Source organism: Lissotriton helveticus, chromosome 8 (genome assembly GCF_964261635.1).
Source record: "Lissotriton helveticus chromosome 8, aLisHel1.1, whole genome shotgun sequence".
Classification (NCBI taxonomy): domain Eukaryota; kingdom Metazoa; phylum Chordata; class Amphibia; order Caudata; family Salamandridae; genus Lissotriton; species Lissotriton helveticus.
Window position 1 is genome coordinate 1,172,073,877 of NC_136069.1, and position 16,580 is coordinate 1,172,090,456.

General features: G+C 44.1%; 1 protein-coding gene across 2 annotated transcripts in view; it reads right to left on the reverse strand.

Moving 5' to 3' along the window:
- The window catches only part of LOC144773202 (granulocyte-macrophage colony-stimulating factor receptor subunit alpha-like), a 372,152-nt gene that overhangs the window by 94,063 nt on the left and 261,509 nt on the right, over positions 1-16,580 (reverse strand). The gene's annotated exons all lie outside the window — the stretch shown is intronic.

Genomic DNA, 16,580 nt, shown 5'->3' on the forward strand with positions numbered 1-16,580 from the left:
TTTTGGGCCTGGTCCACTGAAATGGCCCTGGGACACCTTGGAAATCGGACGCTTGTCTGCTAGGTCTTGGACCCCATTCTCGAAAGCGTCCCCTCCGCCTTGAGAATTCATCAAAAGTTTTGGGGGCTCCGACTCCTGCAGGCTTCTGGTGGGGAGCGGCTGCCATGATTGCTCGCGGAATGACCACGACGGAGCCACGAGATGGTGGTGCTTTCATGCTGACGCCAGCTTCAGTCTGAAACATCCAGAAACAAGGTGGGGCTTTCATCGTTTGGGAAAAAAAAAAAGTTTTCATCCTATGAAAAGTGTTGTTTTTAGGTCACATGATCATGCCTTCCATCATTAGGAAACCAAAAGTAAAATGAACCAATGAAAAGTTTTATAAACAAGTCACATGACCTGTTATGCGGCATAGGGTATAAAATGCGGAGAAAATACGTTGGCACGTGAGGCGGCGTCAGTAGCGGACCGATGTGCGAATAGGCCGAAGGCAACACAACGCGCCAAGATCCGGATGGCACCGAGGTGGTGTCCAGCAAGTTGCAGCACTGGTGTGGCCATCCTACAATGCTGAAAGTCGGCGTGGGGCGCCCCGTTGGCCTGTGAGTTTGCGTCAGTAGCGGACCGATGTGCGAATAGGCCGAAGGCAGCACAACGCGCCAAGATCCGGATGGCACCGAGGTGGTGTCTAGTAAGTTGCCGCACTGGTGTGGCTATCCAACAATGCTGAAAGTCGGCGTGGGGCGCCCCGTTGGCCTGTGAGTTTGCGTCAGTAGCGGACCGATGTGCGAATAGGCCGAAGGCAGCACAACGCGCCAAGATCCGGATGGCACCGAGGTGGTGTCTAGTAAGTTGCCGCACTGGTGTGGCCATCCTACAATGCTGAAAGTCGGCGTGGGGCGCCCCGTTGGCCTGTGAGATGGCGTCAGTAGCGGACCGATGTGCGAATGGGGCCAAAGGCAGCGCAACAATATTTTCTGATTTGAAGACACCACAAGGCGCTGAGATGCCAAGATCCGGATGGCACCGAGGTGGTGTCTAGCAAGTTGTGGCACTGGTGTGGCCATCGTACAATGGTAAAAGTCGGCGTGGGGCGCCCTGTTGGCCTGTGAGATGGTGTCAGTAGCGGACTGATGTGTGAATGGGGCCAAAGGCAGCGCAACAATATTTTCTACTATATTTTCGGAGTAGAAGACACCACAAGGCGCTGAGATGCCAAGATCCGGATGGCACCGAGGTGATGTGTAAGTTGCGGACCGATGTGCGAATGGGGCCAAAGGCAGCTCAACAATATTTTCTGAAGAGAATACACCACAAGGCGCTGAGATGCCAAGATCCGGATGGCACCGAGGTGATGTCTAAGTTGCGGACCGATGTGCGAATGGGGCCAAAGGTAGCGTAACAAGATTTTCTGTATGGAAGATACCACTAGGCGTTGAGATGCCAAGATTCGGATGGCACCGAGGTGATGTCTAGCAAGTTGTGCCACTGGTGTGGCCATCGTACAATGGTAAAAGTCGACGTGGGGCGCCCTATTGGCCTGTGAGATGGTGTCAGTAGCGGACTGATGTGCGAATGGGGCCAAAGGCAGCGCAACAATATTTTCTGACTGACACCACAAGGCGCTGAGATGCCAAGATCCGGATGGCATCGAGGTGATGTCTAAGTTGCGGACTGATGTGCGAATGGGGCCAAAGGCAGCGTAACAATATTTTCTGTATGGAAGATACCACTAGGCGTTGAGATGCCAAGATTCGGATGGCACCGAGGTGATGTCTAGCAAGTTGGTGTGGTCATCCTACAATGCTGAAACTCGGCGTGGGTCACCCCATTAGCCTGTGAGATGGCGTCAGTAGCGGACCGATGTGCGAATAGGCCGAAGGCAGCACAACGCGCCAAGATCCGGATGTCACCGTGGTGGTTTCATAGTTGAGAGGCACTTCATCTGCAGTGGGGCGCCGAGATCCGGATGGCACCGAGGTGATGTCTAGCAAGTTGCTGTACTTGTGTGGTCATCCTACAATGCTGAAACTCGGCGTGGGTCGCCCCATTAGCCTGTGAGATAGCTGTTCTTTGGATTTGGGCCTGGTCCACTAAAATGGCCCTGGGACACCTAAGAACTCGAACGCTCGATTTTTTTTTCCTTTCCTGTACATGCAAAAAAAGGTAAATGCCCGGTATGTTACACGCTTCATCTGCCACGATGAACTCTCCAGAGGAACCGAAAAAATATATAGTTGTGGTAACTATACCATGCATCGTCATATGGAGAGGTGGCACCAATTAATTATAGTGCTGCATAAAAGAGAGATTTGGAGGAGAACCCCTGACCTGCTAGTACATTCATCAAAGAAGTGGCACTGAGAGCTTCAGAGGCAAGGGAAACGGTCCCAAATATTTAGAAGAACTTTGGAAAGATTAAAATGACATGTTTAGATTGTGGTAAATTAATTTCATGTGGGCAGATGAGTGTTACTCTAATAAATACAGCATATGAACATCATCATAGTCGATGGTTGGTAGAGACATTTTGACTATATCCTGGACCTGCCCGTCCTCGCCCAAAATGGCGCCGGAATAAATGGGACTCGTAACTCCTTGTTGTGTACTGGTTGCAGAACCTTGAAATCACGAGATACGTATGCAGTTTTGAAGCACATGGCGGGCGGGGACGAGAATTGATTGAATATTTCGACATCCCTATTGATATTAAGTTCTGATGTGTTATTGATTACTGTACTGTTGAAAATTCGAATTAACGTCACCCATGGTACTTGCCCGCAAATGTATATCTAGATAATTTTATTGTAACTGGCCCTGTCGTATTTTAATTATAAAATGTACGTCCACCGATTCCGTAACTGTTAGACACCTTAGTTTTTGCAACCTAATGGCCCGCCCGTTACGTTCCTCTACAGTGTAAATGTCTATTCATCATATACGATTACAGTTTGCTCCGTGGCAGGCCCACGTGGTTATAGGCTCGTATTTGTATAATGAAATTTTCACAATAAAGGTTTTTAAAAGAAAACATGGTAGTAGTGTATACATTGGTAAAGTTTTTAATAATAGTCACTGTTTTAGAATCATTAAAAGGCAAGTGAAATAAAGCAGACCAATTACATGAAGGGTAAAAGGTATAATACGAAGGAACGCAGTAAAGATAAATGGTCAAGGGCTGTTGTGTTTTCTATTCCTGCAACATAAAGTGATCGATAAGAATCTCATATTCAGGCGTATCGGCGACTAAGACAGCAGGTCGACCCTCTTTTGCTCAACGGCTCCGTCATGGGACGAAGAAACGCTCTTTTTCTCGAAAAAAGAATATATTTTACTTGCAGGACAGTTGTAAAATTTCCGGGAAAGTACATTAGCCTGGAACATTATAACATATATTTAAGAGAAAATAATGTTCGGAAGTAATTAAAAGCGTAATTTTTAGGTGATATGACCAAGGCTTTCATCATTAGAATAAGAAAAGTAAAATGAACCAATGAAAAGTTTTATTAACAAGTCACATGACTTGTTATGCTTACGTTACGCGCTGCGCGCCCCGGATGACTTCCGGATGCGCTAACGCGGCGCGTCATATGACGCATTACGCGACAACGCAGGTCCAGAATATAGTCAAAATGTCTCCACCAACCAGCGGTCGAAACACAACCCCTTTCAGCAGGCTAAATAGTTCTGTTAAATGACAACAGAAGGGACAGGCAACAAGAACCATCAGTCAAAGAGGGGAGGGCTAGTTCTTCTCTACCGGGTTACATTGGGGCGCTACCGGAACTGATCGAATTGGTAGTCTACAGTGTTTCTGGATGTTTCAGACCGAAGCTGGGGTTAGCATGAGAGCAGCACCATTTCGTAGCTCCGTTGTGGCCATTCCGCAACCAATCATGGCAGCCGCTCTTTATCGTTATTTTGGGCGGGGTGGGTGGCGGAGCCGAGCTGTTTTGCAGCCATCATTGTGTGGAGTTCAGTTCATCTCACTAGTTTTGTATTTGTCATGAGGGGTTGTTCCTAATGTTTCTATTTTAGCGAGGTCAAAAAGAGATCCCATTAGTGGCCTACTGATTTTGCTCGATTCCTTTTCTTTTTTTTTACACGATTTTTCGTTATCTGCAAAGACTAAACAGAGTATTGCGACTCTGTGTTTGTTTGTAAATAGAGAATGAACCAAAGAGAACTAATTCTAAAACAGTAAATACTTGGATAACAATCAATCAAATGGAGAGAGAAGCAGGCACGACGGATTACAACGGGGGCAAAGGCCTGCGTTAACTACCTTTCACTATCTGCAAAGAGAGAGTACTCCTAATAGAAATGAGGGGGGGGGGCACCATTCAAAGCAGATCAGTGTGCATAAACACGAAAATGTTTTCACTTACCACGTACTTGACATTCGACAGCTTATGATATTTGCTATTAAAAAAACATTGAAATTCACTGAAAAAACCATAGGTTATAGACCATATATAGTTAGGAATTAGCATTTACAAAACCTTGAAAATTCACTGAAAAAACCATAGGTTATAGACCATATATAGTTAGGAATTAGCATTTAAAAAACCTTATTTTACTCACACAAAACCATTGAAATTCCATATATAGTTAGTTGCACTAACTATATATTGCGCACCCGCAATCCACTGCTGATCATGTCACATATTACATCATTCATGACATGGTCAGTGACATCACTGATGACATCACTGATGACATCTCAAATGACATCACTGATGACATCACTGATGACATCTCATTTGACATCAATGACCACATCACTGATGATATCATTCATGTGACAATACAATGCATCTCCTCACATTTTAATATAACCTCTGTTTCACCCAGTGTTAAATACAGAGTATAATTTTTGAAACCATTGACACACCAATACTAGTTACTACATACGTACTCACTGATTCCTACGTCTACACACACATTCACTCATTCACCCATACAATCATTCATACATACAATCACTCATCTTTACAACACTATCATATGCACTCATACACCTATACAGACACTCACACTCTGCCACTCATCCATGGAGTTACTCACACACCTAGTCAGTCCTGTAAAGAATCAATCACACTTCCATTTTCTTGTCTATACAGTTAAACATAGAGCACCTTACATTTTCAAACATATAGTAACACATACTTACTTTCTTATACAATCATTGATACAAGTACACATTGATCTGCACAGAGTCACACACCTCCCAGCCAGCCACACACACACTCAGTCTCCCATACAAATACTTGGACAATCAATCAATAACCCATATAGTTAATCATATAGCTACTGATCAACACATGCAGTAGTTTACAGAACAACAGACATAATGATGCACAAATTAAGACAGTTTAGTCACTAACCCATGCACTCAGTGAGACACATTTAATCACTCACTCATACATTCAGTCATGCACCTACTAAATCCTTCGTCCAGACAGTTATACATCTACTCATTCTTCAATATCTAAAACATATTTAAACTTTACAGAAACACACAGTCACTGGATGATGTCATCAGTGATGTCATTTGAGATGTCATCAGTGATGTCATCAGTGATGTCACTGACCATGTCATGAATGATGTAATATGTGACATGATCAGCAGTGGATTGCGGGTGCGCAATATATAGTTAGTGCAACTAACTATATATGGAATTTCAATGGTTTTGTGTGAGTAAAATAAGGTTTTTTAAATGCTAATTCCTAACTATATATGGTCTATAACCTATGGTTTTTTCAGTGAATATATATATATATATATATATATATATATGAAACATAAAAAATATTATCAGATCATTAAATAAATTACCAAATTATTTTAAATATAAAAAATTATAAAATCCTCAAAAACAACATTTACTAAAAGTATTATAAATTTAAACAAAATGTATAAACACATAATATAAAATGTAACAAATATGCGGCTGATAATAATATATACATTTAAACAATATTAAGAAAAGTATTGATGTCTGGGAATGATAGATATACTATTCCCGCTCCAGTTTATGCTACAGTAGTCGAAGTGTAGGCTTTCAAATTGGTTAAATTTACTATTCCCACTCCAGTGTGTGCAACAGTAGGGACAGCATTGGTCTTGGAGAGGTAAGATTTACTATTCCCACTCCAGTCTGTGCAAAAGAAGGGAAAGTGTTAGTCTTCAAAGGTATAAGATTTACTATTCTAACTCAAGATGCTATGTGCCAGCAAAAGGAAAGGACAGGACTGTGTTGTATTATGTTAAACACAGAACATTCCTGCCCTTTCATGCAGCACAGCAAGGTGGCTTGCTACGCTGGACTGCGTTGAAGGTATATAAATATGCCCCTAAATGTATTCTTCCCTCTCCAGTCTTTGAAACAGTAGGAAAAGCATTGAATTAGGAAAGGGGAAAATTTACTATTCCCACTCCAGTCTGTGCAACAGTACAGAAAACACTGGACTTTTGCGGTGAAATATTTACTATTCCCACTGCAGTTAGCAAACATTGGACTTTGGAGGGGTTACATTTAATATTCCCACTCCAGTCTGTGCAACAATAGGGAAAGTACTTTACTTAAAACACATAACATATTTGAATAACCCTATTAATTTATAAAAAATATAAAACAAATATAAAACTCTAAACGTGAACATTACTCATTAACCCAAAAACAATTATATAAAAAACAATTAAATAATTTACATGATTATTAAACAATTATTTATTATTTTATTTATTTATTAATTGATTACCGTCCCACACTATACCGCCACAAACTTAGCAGCCCGCACTTAAAATATAACTAAAATAAATAAGTATAACACAATTAACATAGTTAATATTCAATTAAATAATTATCAATAAATTAATAATTATTAAATAATTATTACTTAATTACCTACCCACACAATACCCCTACAAACCCAGTGGGCCACACCTAATAAATATCTGTAAAATATATTTATTACACATTTTACATAATTTTTAACCAAATAAATTATTAATAATAAATCATTATTTGTTAATTACTTAATTTCCCACCATATACCCCGACAAACCCAGCAGCCCAACCCTAATCTATAACTTAAAAATTAGACTTGTTACACAATTTACATAATCAATAATCAATTAAATAATTATTAACAGAGAAATAATTAATTCATTATTACTTAACTTCCCATCCTATACCGCTACAAAACCAGCATCCTGCACCTAATATGGAACCTTAAAATTATAAATATTACACAATTTACTTAATTAATAATCAATTAAATAAGCAGTAGTAAATTAATTGTTAATTGTTAATTATTTATACTTAATTAACTTCCCACCCTATACCCCTACAAACCTAGCAACCTGCTACAACATTATAATGGACCCCTTGTAGTGTCCTAGGCCACAGAGGACACTGACTCAGGGTTCAGATTCTTTGATATCTTTTTATTACGTCCTGCTCTGTTCTCTTCCTCTGTACAACTGCCCTTTCCCCGGGTGTGGCTCCTCCTCTTCCCTTATCCCGCCCTCATTCCTCCTTCTCAACCGCGGAGGTCCTACTGCCCACTATTTTAATGCATCATTACATCTCCCCCTCTTCTTTCAACATATAACTAAAGCAATGTGTCACATAGTTACAGTTCTGTAATCAGACGAATCGGTCTCTTAATGGTTCGGCGGGGACGGATATGGGCGTCTAGACAGTCAGGTTCTCTTCCATCAGGGATCACTCTCGATGGCTGGTCACTGGTTTTAGTCCCACTGGGTCTCGTTTCCCCATTGACAGGACCAGTAAGCAGTTCTTTAACTTTAGGGCTGCACTTCTGAAAGTGAGCCACATTCCTGGTGATTCTCTTATCATCCGATTCAGCAGTGATCATGGTTCCCTTTTGTTTGGTGACTACCAGTGGAGTTTCATGATAACAACAGTCTGTTTTCTTTTGCTGTTCTTGTTTAACTAGCACCCAGTCACCGTCTTGAATCAAGGAGGGGGCAGCTCTTCGGCGGTGATCCGCATACGTCTTCATTTTCTCCTTCTTGAGTTGGTCAGTGACAGCTATGTCATCTTGTTCAGAGTCTCGGGATACTGCTCCATCATCCCAATCAATCATGGGTATTCTGGTGCGCACTGGCCGGCCCAGCATTAGAGTCGCGGGGCACTTATCGGTGGTGGAATGAGGCATGTTTTTATAAGCTCGCAAGACTTCATTTAAAACTATTTGAGTGTCTTTCCGCGACAATTTAGCCTGTTGAATGGCTTTCTTTAATGTAGACATACATCTTTCAACCATTCCATTGGCCTGTGGCAACAAAGGTGTAATTTGCCGATGCTTGAAGTTGAGATGCTTGGCAAGTTCCGTGAAGTTTTGACTGTTGAACAGAGGGCCATTATCAGTTTTCACTATGTTTGGAATGCCCCAGGCGGCGAACACTTCATCCAAGACAGGTATTGTGCTGGACGCTTTCGTTGACGCAATGAGTTGTGGGATAGGAAAGCGTGAGTACTGATCCATGATGACCAGGATATATTGTCCAGATTTAAATGGCCCAAAGAAGTCTACAGCAACATGCTGCCACACACCCTCCGGCAGTCGGGACATTTGCAGTGGTGCGGGAGGATCAGGTCGACTGACCAGTTGACATTGGGGACAGTCCTTCAGTGTGAGCTCTACCATTTGGTCTAGCACTGGAAACCAGACCCGTTCCCTCAGTGCTCTCTTGGTGGGCACAATGCCTCGATGGCCTTCATGCGCCAAATTGATAATGCCTTGCCGTAAATGTTTCGGGATAACTATTCGATTGTCTCGTAAGAGCAGGCCATTGGTGGCGACCAAGTAGATAACGTACTTCGTTCTACTTTCTTCAAACCCCTTTTTACTGTTCCCAGCCAGAGAAGTTAATAAATATTTTTTTCTACTAGCCAGGGAATTTTTATTTTCATTTTTATCTTTATATCACCACCACACTTAAATAGGTCCCTACCCCCATCACTAACCACTGTCCTCACATCACACATAGCCTATCGTCAACAACTAAGTGCTCCCGCGTAGTTCGTAGGTCGCACCGCCCCGTAGAGGGACGGGAAGACCCCTATGATGAAGCATGACACTATGGGATTCATAGTGTGTGAGGGGTATTTTAAAAGCACATAGGGCTCTCCTTTTGCCATTCGCAAAGAGAGTTTCTCTCCCTATCTTTAGACACTAAGCCTTCCCCTTATAGCAACAAAAAGAATAAAATACCCACTTTTTTCACACTGATAGAATCCTTTTGGTTATCTACAGCGTCAAGGAGGGTGATTCTATCACTGCTGCCTCTGTAATTCTTCTATTGTTTTTGGACCACCATTGGTGGCTACCGACAGTTCCTCCTTCATGTGATTGAAAGCGGCAAGTTCATGTCTGTCAATTGAGCTATTTGGAGTGTTGACATCTAAGTGTCTCCAGTCGTTGTCTTGTATGCGGCGCTATACGTCTTGCAGAGTGGCATCTTCAAGAGTGGCATCCAAGATGGCTTCTAGCGGCACTGCTGGTGGTTGGCCTGATCTACCACAAAGCATACGTATTCCTCGGCCACGGACGGTCTGCACTTGGTTGTCTCTTCGGGGTGCCTTGACATGTAATCAGCAGGGTTTTCTGCTTTTCCTGGCTTGTGCACAATTCTATAAGTGTATTCTTGGAGGCGAAGACCCCAGCGTTCTATTCTCGGTGGCATCTTAGCTCGAGGGTTGCCAAAGATCGTAATGAGGGCCTGATGATTGGTGATTAGTGTGAAATGTTTTCCGTATATGAAGATGTGGAAATGCTCACAGGCCCAGACAACAGCCAAGCTTTCTTTCTCGGGCTGTGAATATGCTTTCTCCGTCTCAGTCAGGCTTCTGCTGGCATAGGCAATTATGTATCGTTGGTCACTTTCTGAGTCATATTGAGCTAGAATGGCTCCCAACCCCACGGGACTGGCGTCAACGGTGATTTCTGTCTTTTTCTTCGGATCAAAATAAGCCATGTTGTCGGCTGACTCCACAGCCGCTTAGATTTCATTGAATGCTTGTTCACATCCCATCGACCACTGGAACGTGTGACCTTGTTTTATGAGTTGTCTCAGGGGATAGCTGATGGTTGCATAGTCCTGGTAGTCCTGGATATAATGGACGCAGTAGCTGACCATCCCTAAGAAAGAGCGAACATCTCCTGCACCACGAGGGCTGGGGGTGTCATTCAGAGGAGCCACTTTGTCTGGATCTGGTCTCATTCCCACCTGGGAGAAGATATGGTCAAAGAACTTCAATGTGGACTTATGGAACTCACACTTTGCTTTATTTAACGATAGGTTGGCTTCCATTAGTGCGTGACAGACTCGTTCTAAGGCGCTGTCGTGTTCTTGTGTCGTGGACCCATAAACTAGGATGTCATCACTGTAGTTTAGGGCATTGGGGATGTGATGAATCGTTTTTCTTATGGCTTCTGGAAAAATTTCAGCAACAGAAGACACTCCAAAACTGAGTCTCTTGTACCTAAAGAGACCAATGTGAGTTGAGAAAGTTGTAATGTAACACGACTGCTCATGTAGTTCCAATTGGTGGTAACCTTTATTGAGATCAATCATGTCACTAATATGTGGCCCGGGGTGTCTTTCTCTTTCAATGGCGGTGTTGGGCACCCTCATATCAACACACAGACGGACTTTGTCAGGTTCACCTTTCTTCGGCCTGACTACTACCGGAGAGACCCAGGGCGTAGGTCCATCTGTCCTTTCAATTATGTCAGCTTTGAGCAGATCCTGTAATTCCTGTTCCACTGCTTGTTGGAGATAAAAGGGGATCCGTCGATGGTGTTGAGCTACTGGAGTTATTTGTTCGTTAATGTGTGGTCGAATCTGACAATGAGCCATCTTTCCCAGGCCAGTAAATAACTTTGGAAATTTCTGAACCACATCAAGTTCGTCATCGACCTTGTACAAAATGTCCACTAGTCTCAGTCACTCAGCAGTCGGAAGACTCATAAGGCAGTCAGCCTCTGGCCCTTTAATGACATGGATGTAGGCAGGAATTGTGCGATCTTGATACGTGAGGTTCGTTGAGAATTTTCCCAAGCAAGGGAGTGGCTTTTTGGACATCCAGGTGTAGACTCTCACATGAGCAGGGCTTAGTTTTGGAGGTGGCTTCATTCTCTGATATTCCGCCACTGGTATATAGTTGAAAGAGGCTCCACTGTCCATCACAAATTTAGTTCAGTGCGTGCCGATTTGGATGCTGAGCCGATGATATTTCTTCAGCCGGTCGGGGTCAGCAACCATACATACATATTCATCACTGTCCTGTGAGATGGGAGACAGTGACCTCGAATCTTTGGAAGACGCGCGTCGGGATTGGTAACTTCGGCGAGACTGGCAGCTGGAGCCGGACGATCCCGTTGACGATTCTCTGTGATCCCGTACTGCTTTGGCGAGGTGACGCGTGCTCGATGGTCGAGATGACCTTTCTTGATCTCTCTGTTTGTCTTTCCTGGAGGTTCCACATACGTCTCGAAGTGGTGCTCCCCCTCACACTTCCTGCATTTCTGACACAGAGCGGGGCACCCGTCCATGTGGGGAAAGTCATAGCCACATCGATAACATTTGAGATGATGCTCACGCCGTCTGTTATTTCGACTGGCTGCAACGTCGCCGGTTCACATGTTGCTGTTGCATTTTGGACCGCGATGACCTCGGCTTTGCCAGAGAATATCTGCGTGTGTTGCGAGATTGAAGCCTGAAGGCTTGTTCCCGCTTTTCACTTCTCCCTGCTTCCATCTTTTTGGCATGTTCTTCAGCCTGATCATGCACCTGTGTCATCTCCTCAATTTCATCCAGCGAGTAGCTTTTCTTTAACAGTTTCCGCCGCAGTGATTCGGACTGACAGCCTTCGATAACTCTCAGACGAAGGGCATCTTCGGTCGAGAAAGAGTCAAACTCGCAACAACGTGCCAATCGTCTAAGGCGTGTGATGAAGACACACATGGGCTCTTCTTTTTCTTGAGCCACCAGGTTAAACGTGTATCTCTCATAATCAATATTCTTTTTGTGCAGAAATTTCCGGTTCAATGCTTCACACACATCAGCGTAAGATGCCACATCGGCTGCAGGTAATTCCTTTATCATTTGGCCGACGTCTTTTCCTATTAAATTACGTTGTGCTATCAGCTGTTGACTGGCTTCCGTCACGTGCGAACCCTTCATGAAGTCTTCAAAGTCTTCAAGCCACTCTTTCCATCGAAGACCCATACCTCCTCCTGTTTCGAGGACCAAAGGTTCAGGTGGACGCAGAAACGACACTCCAAGCACCCCCATATGTCCGGCATTGGCTTGCGCCGGACCCACTTGAGGAGGTGGTGTAGTAGACATAGTGATGAGGCGGCCTTCTATCAAGTCTGACCACCTACTGAGACGACAGCCCCTTCTGTTGATCTGGACGAAGCACACTCCAAGTCACCACTGGACGTAACTGATTTGAACTTGCTAGGGCTTGATTTAACTAATGCACAAGAGAACACACTCCACCTGCATTTGGAAACTTTTCCAGTTGACTTTACCAATTCTTGATGATTTTCAGGCTTTTCAGTTGAATTTACCAATGCTTGATGTCTTTTAGGCTTTCTCCGGTTGAATTTACCAATGTTTGATGCTTTTTTAGGCACTCCGCCTGACTTCAAAATGGCCGCCGGGACTCCCTCGCAGGGGATTGATGCAGGCGCCTGACTTAAAGATGGCGGCCGCGAACTCTCACGCCCCACAAGATTTGGCCTTTCTTACACCGGCAGCGCCCCTTCCATCAACCGGACCTCCCCAGCAGCCGGGAAACGAAGGGAAACACTCACCCACAGGTACTGAGGCTCATCAGCACGCGACTGGGGTGGGCACGCAGATCGCTATTACGCACAGCAAACGAAGGACCTCTACGCTGCTCCGACGTTGGGGGGGGCTCTCAGGTACCCCTCACTCCTACCATGAGACAGACGGGCCGGGGTAGGCACTCAGACCGCGAGGTGCCAAGATGAATGCGGTCGGGGTAGGCTCCTGAACCGCGCTGAGCAAATCCTTTTTTAGGCGCTCCACGCGCTCACACAGCACCTCCTGGCAGCAGGACTCACAGGGCGCACACCCACAACGAATGGCTCGTGACCACCCTCGTCGCCAGTTGTAGTGTCCTAGTCCACAGAGGACACTGACTCAGGGTTCAGATTCTTCAATATCTTTTTATTACGTCCTGCTCTGTTCGCTTCTTCTGTACAACTGCCTTTTCCCCGGGCGTGGCTCCTCCTCTTGAAGTTGAAGTTGAAGTTGAAGTGATTTGTAAAGCGCTCTGTTACCAAGCGGTTTCCTGGTGATGCGGGATTGACACAACGGGGGGACACCAGAGAGTTACTATGATGGGTAAGCTTGAGTGAAAAGGTGAGTTTTTAGGACTTTACGAAAATCCAAGTAGACAGTCATGGACCTAATAGACAGGTGGAGGGCATTCCAGAAACGAGGGGCAAGGGTGGAAAACCTCATGCCGCCCACCTTGGTCCTCCGAAACCGAGGGACGCTAAGGAGAGCCTGGGTGGAAGAGCGAAGGCTGCGGCTGGGGACATAGGAGGAGATCATGGAGTTAATATAGACTGGAGCCGTACCAGCACGGGCCATGAACATCATGCAACCCATCTTAAATAGAGATCTCAGGAAGCTGGGTAGCCAATGAAGTGACTTGAGCAGAGGAGTGGTGCGGTGGAACTTGGGAAGCCGGTAAATGAGACGCGCGGCTTGATTCTGTATGGACTGAAGGCGCTGCAGCTCATAGGCAGGAATGCCCACGTACAGACAGTTCCCATAGTCCAGACGGGAGATGATCATGGCCAGGATAATTAATTTGAGGGCTTCTTCCTTTTTCCCGCCCTCATTCCTCCTCCTCCACCTTGGAGGTCCTACTGCCCACTATTTTAATGCATCATTACACCCCTTCATGGGAGAAAATTCCCAAGTTGAGGGGTGGTCAATGTTTTTTTATTTTCAAAACAAAATTCCTCTTTGGGATTTTGCTTTTGAAAATGTTTACAGAGCCGTCCGTCAAAAGGCAGTGCTTGGAAATGCAAGAGATGTCAGCTGGGTCTGCGGACAGCTCTAAATTTGGCATTCGGAGTATCCTCACCATGGTGGGAGTAAAGTACTCCACCATGGTGATGCTGCGTACTCTCTTCACCAAACTCAAAATCAGGCCCTATGATTTCATACATTTAAAAGCAGTCTACTCTCTGGTTCTTCCACTTCCAGTAGGTCACCCCGGCCTTTGCTCATTAGAATAGTGAAAGTTATAGACACATGGCTAGTTCTTGAGCTTTCCATAATTGGGTTAAATTGCTTCTCCTTGGGAGCTATTCATTCCAACTGAATAACCACATTTACCTTGTCTACTATTTTATTGTTGAATCATAATAATATCCTATAAGAGTTGTTGCATATGCAACTTGTTGCTTGCTTAATTTGAGTAGTCCTTGCCCTCTAAGACTCTATTTATGAATCTGTCAAGCACGGGATTCTATTTCACTTGTGTTAGGTTATGTTCTTAGTTATACAGGGCATGCCTCTGTAGGGATTTCTTAGATATGCTTCTCATGCAACGTTTTAGAGCCCTTAACTATTTATATCCCACTTAGAACATTGGATGTAAACATGCTTTTGAGTATGCATATTCTGGTTGATACTCTGCCATGGACATCATTTAGGGGTTGTGAAGGGACCCCTGGAACTGCCTTTCCAACCGCATACTCAAAGGGGGCAAAATAAGTGCCAAGAACACCGGGCCGCTGAGGCTACACACTCCTTGTGTTATGCCTATTTTTTAAATTTGTAATAAAAAAAAGAAGCGCCAGGGGCTAGAACAGGACTTTCTCTGGTGCCTGCGGTAAAGAAAAGTAGAATGGTTTGAAATTAATGATGTGTGCATGCATGCGGATGAGTGTGTGTTTGTGTGAGACAGTGTGTGTGTGTGTGTGTGTATGAGCGGGTGTATAAGTGAGATGAAGGAGTCCGGTAAAAATGAGAAAAGTGAGAATGAGTAAATGAGAGCAAGAGTGATTGTGAGTGTGTAAAAATGTATGCGTGAGTGAGAGTAAGAGTAAATGTGATTACGAGTGACAATTAATGAATATGCAACAGTTAGTGTCAATGAATGAGTGAAAATGAGGTAGTAGGAGTAAGTGTGAATGTGTAAGTGAATGAGAGTAAGAGTAAATGAAAGAGAGTGAGCTAGAATGACTGAGTGAGTGTGAGTGAGAATGAATGAGAGTGTGAGTGAGAATGAGTGCATGAGTAAATCTAAGTGAACTTCAATTAGTATGTGGTGCTATGCTTGCGAGCCTGCAGCTGTCCCTGGCATTCTGAAGGTAATTCTTGGCTCATAGTTCCTCCCATGGCAAAATACTGATGCTGGCATACTGGAAACAGTTCTTAACGTTACAGGTACTGGTGGCAAAATACTGGCACTGGCATACTATAGGTAATACTTAGCGTATGGGACACCATATCAAAATGCTGGTCCTGGCATCCTGGAAGTAACTCTTTCCATAGGGGAACCTCTGGCATACTGCCAGAAATTATCCCCAAGAATACAGTTGAACAAAAAAAACAATTTGCCCCCTGGTACTCCCCTCATCTTAGAGCTCTTAAAAAACTGCAAGACTTCATAAAGGGAATGGAGGAAGGATTATGAGGAACACAAAAAAAATAAGATACCAGGAAACAGTAAAAGCTTACCATTAGAAATCAAATCTGTCCAGGCCTCCTAATTTAAAACAAGAATTAACAAAGCTGCTAACTCCCCTAGGGAGATGTTTAAAATCACTAAAGCACTGCTGGATCCCACCTCCAACGGACCACACTTCTGAACCCTCCAACGACAGGTGCAATCCTCTGGTCACCTACTTTGAAACCAAAATATCGGACATTTACCACTCTTTTCAAGAAGTGGATGAAACTCCTAATTCCTCCCCCTCGAGTAACGGTATTCAGATGATCTCATCCAGTCTCTCAGAATTCCGTCCCTCCTTATTTTGCAAAACTTTGTTGCACTTTTTAGTAAAATCAAATTTGGAACCCGACTTGAAGCTGCGCTCCTAGAATTCTTGCCCTTAGAGCAGAAATCATTTTCCCCATCTAGCTTTAGATGGCCATCCTCTCTTTGGAGAAGGGCTGGTCTCTCAGCCATGGAAACATAATATGGTTCAAGCCATCCTTAAAATGCCTAATCTTGATTCCTCATACTGGGGAATTTCTGTCCAATTTCCCTTCTTCACGTTTTAAGCAAAGTAGCTGGAAAATATGTCAATCGGCATCTTTCTGAATATCGTGAGGCCCCATCCTTCCTGCAGCACACTCAAATCAGTTTCCGCCCCAAACACATTACTGAAAATGGACCTGTAGCAGTGGAGGATGCTAAAAGGTGAGTAGATCAAGGGGGTACAACTGCCATTACACTTCTGGACCTTAGTGCGGCTATTGATACTGTTGACCATACTACACTCTTGGATAGGATCTGCAAGGCCGCAGGGAAAGCCCTGAG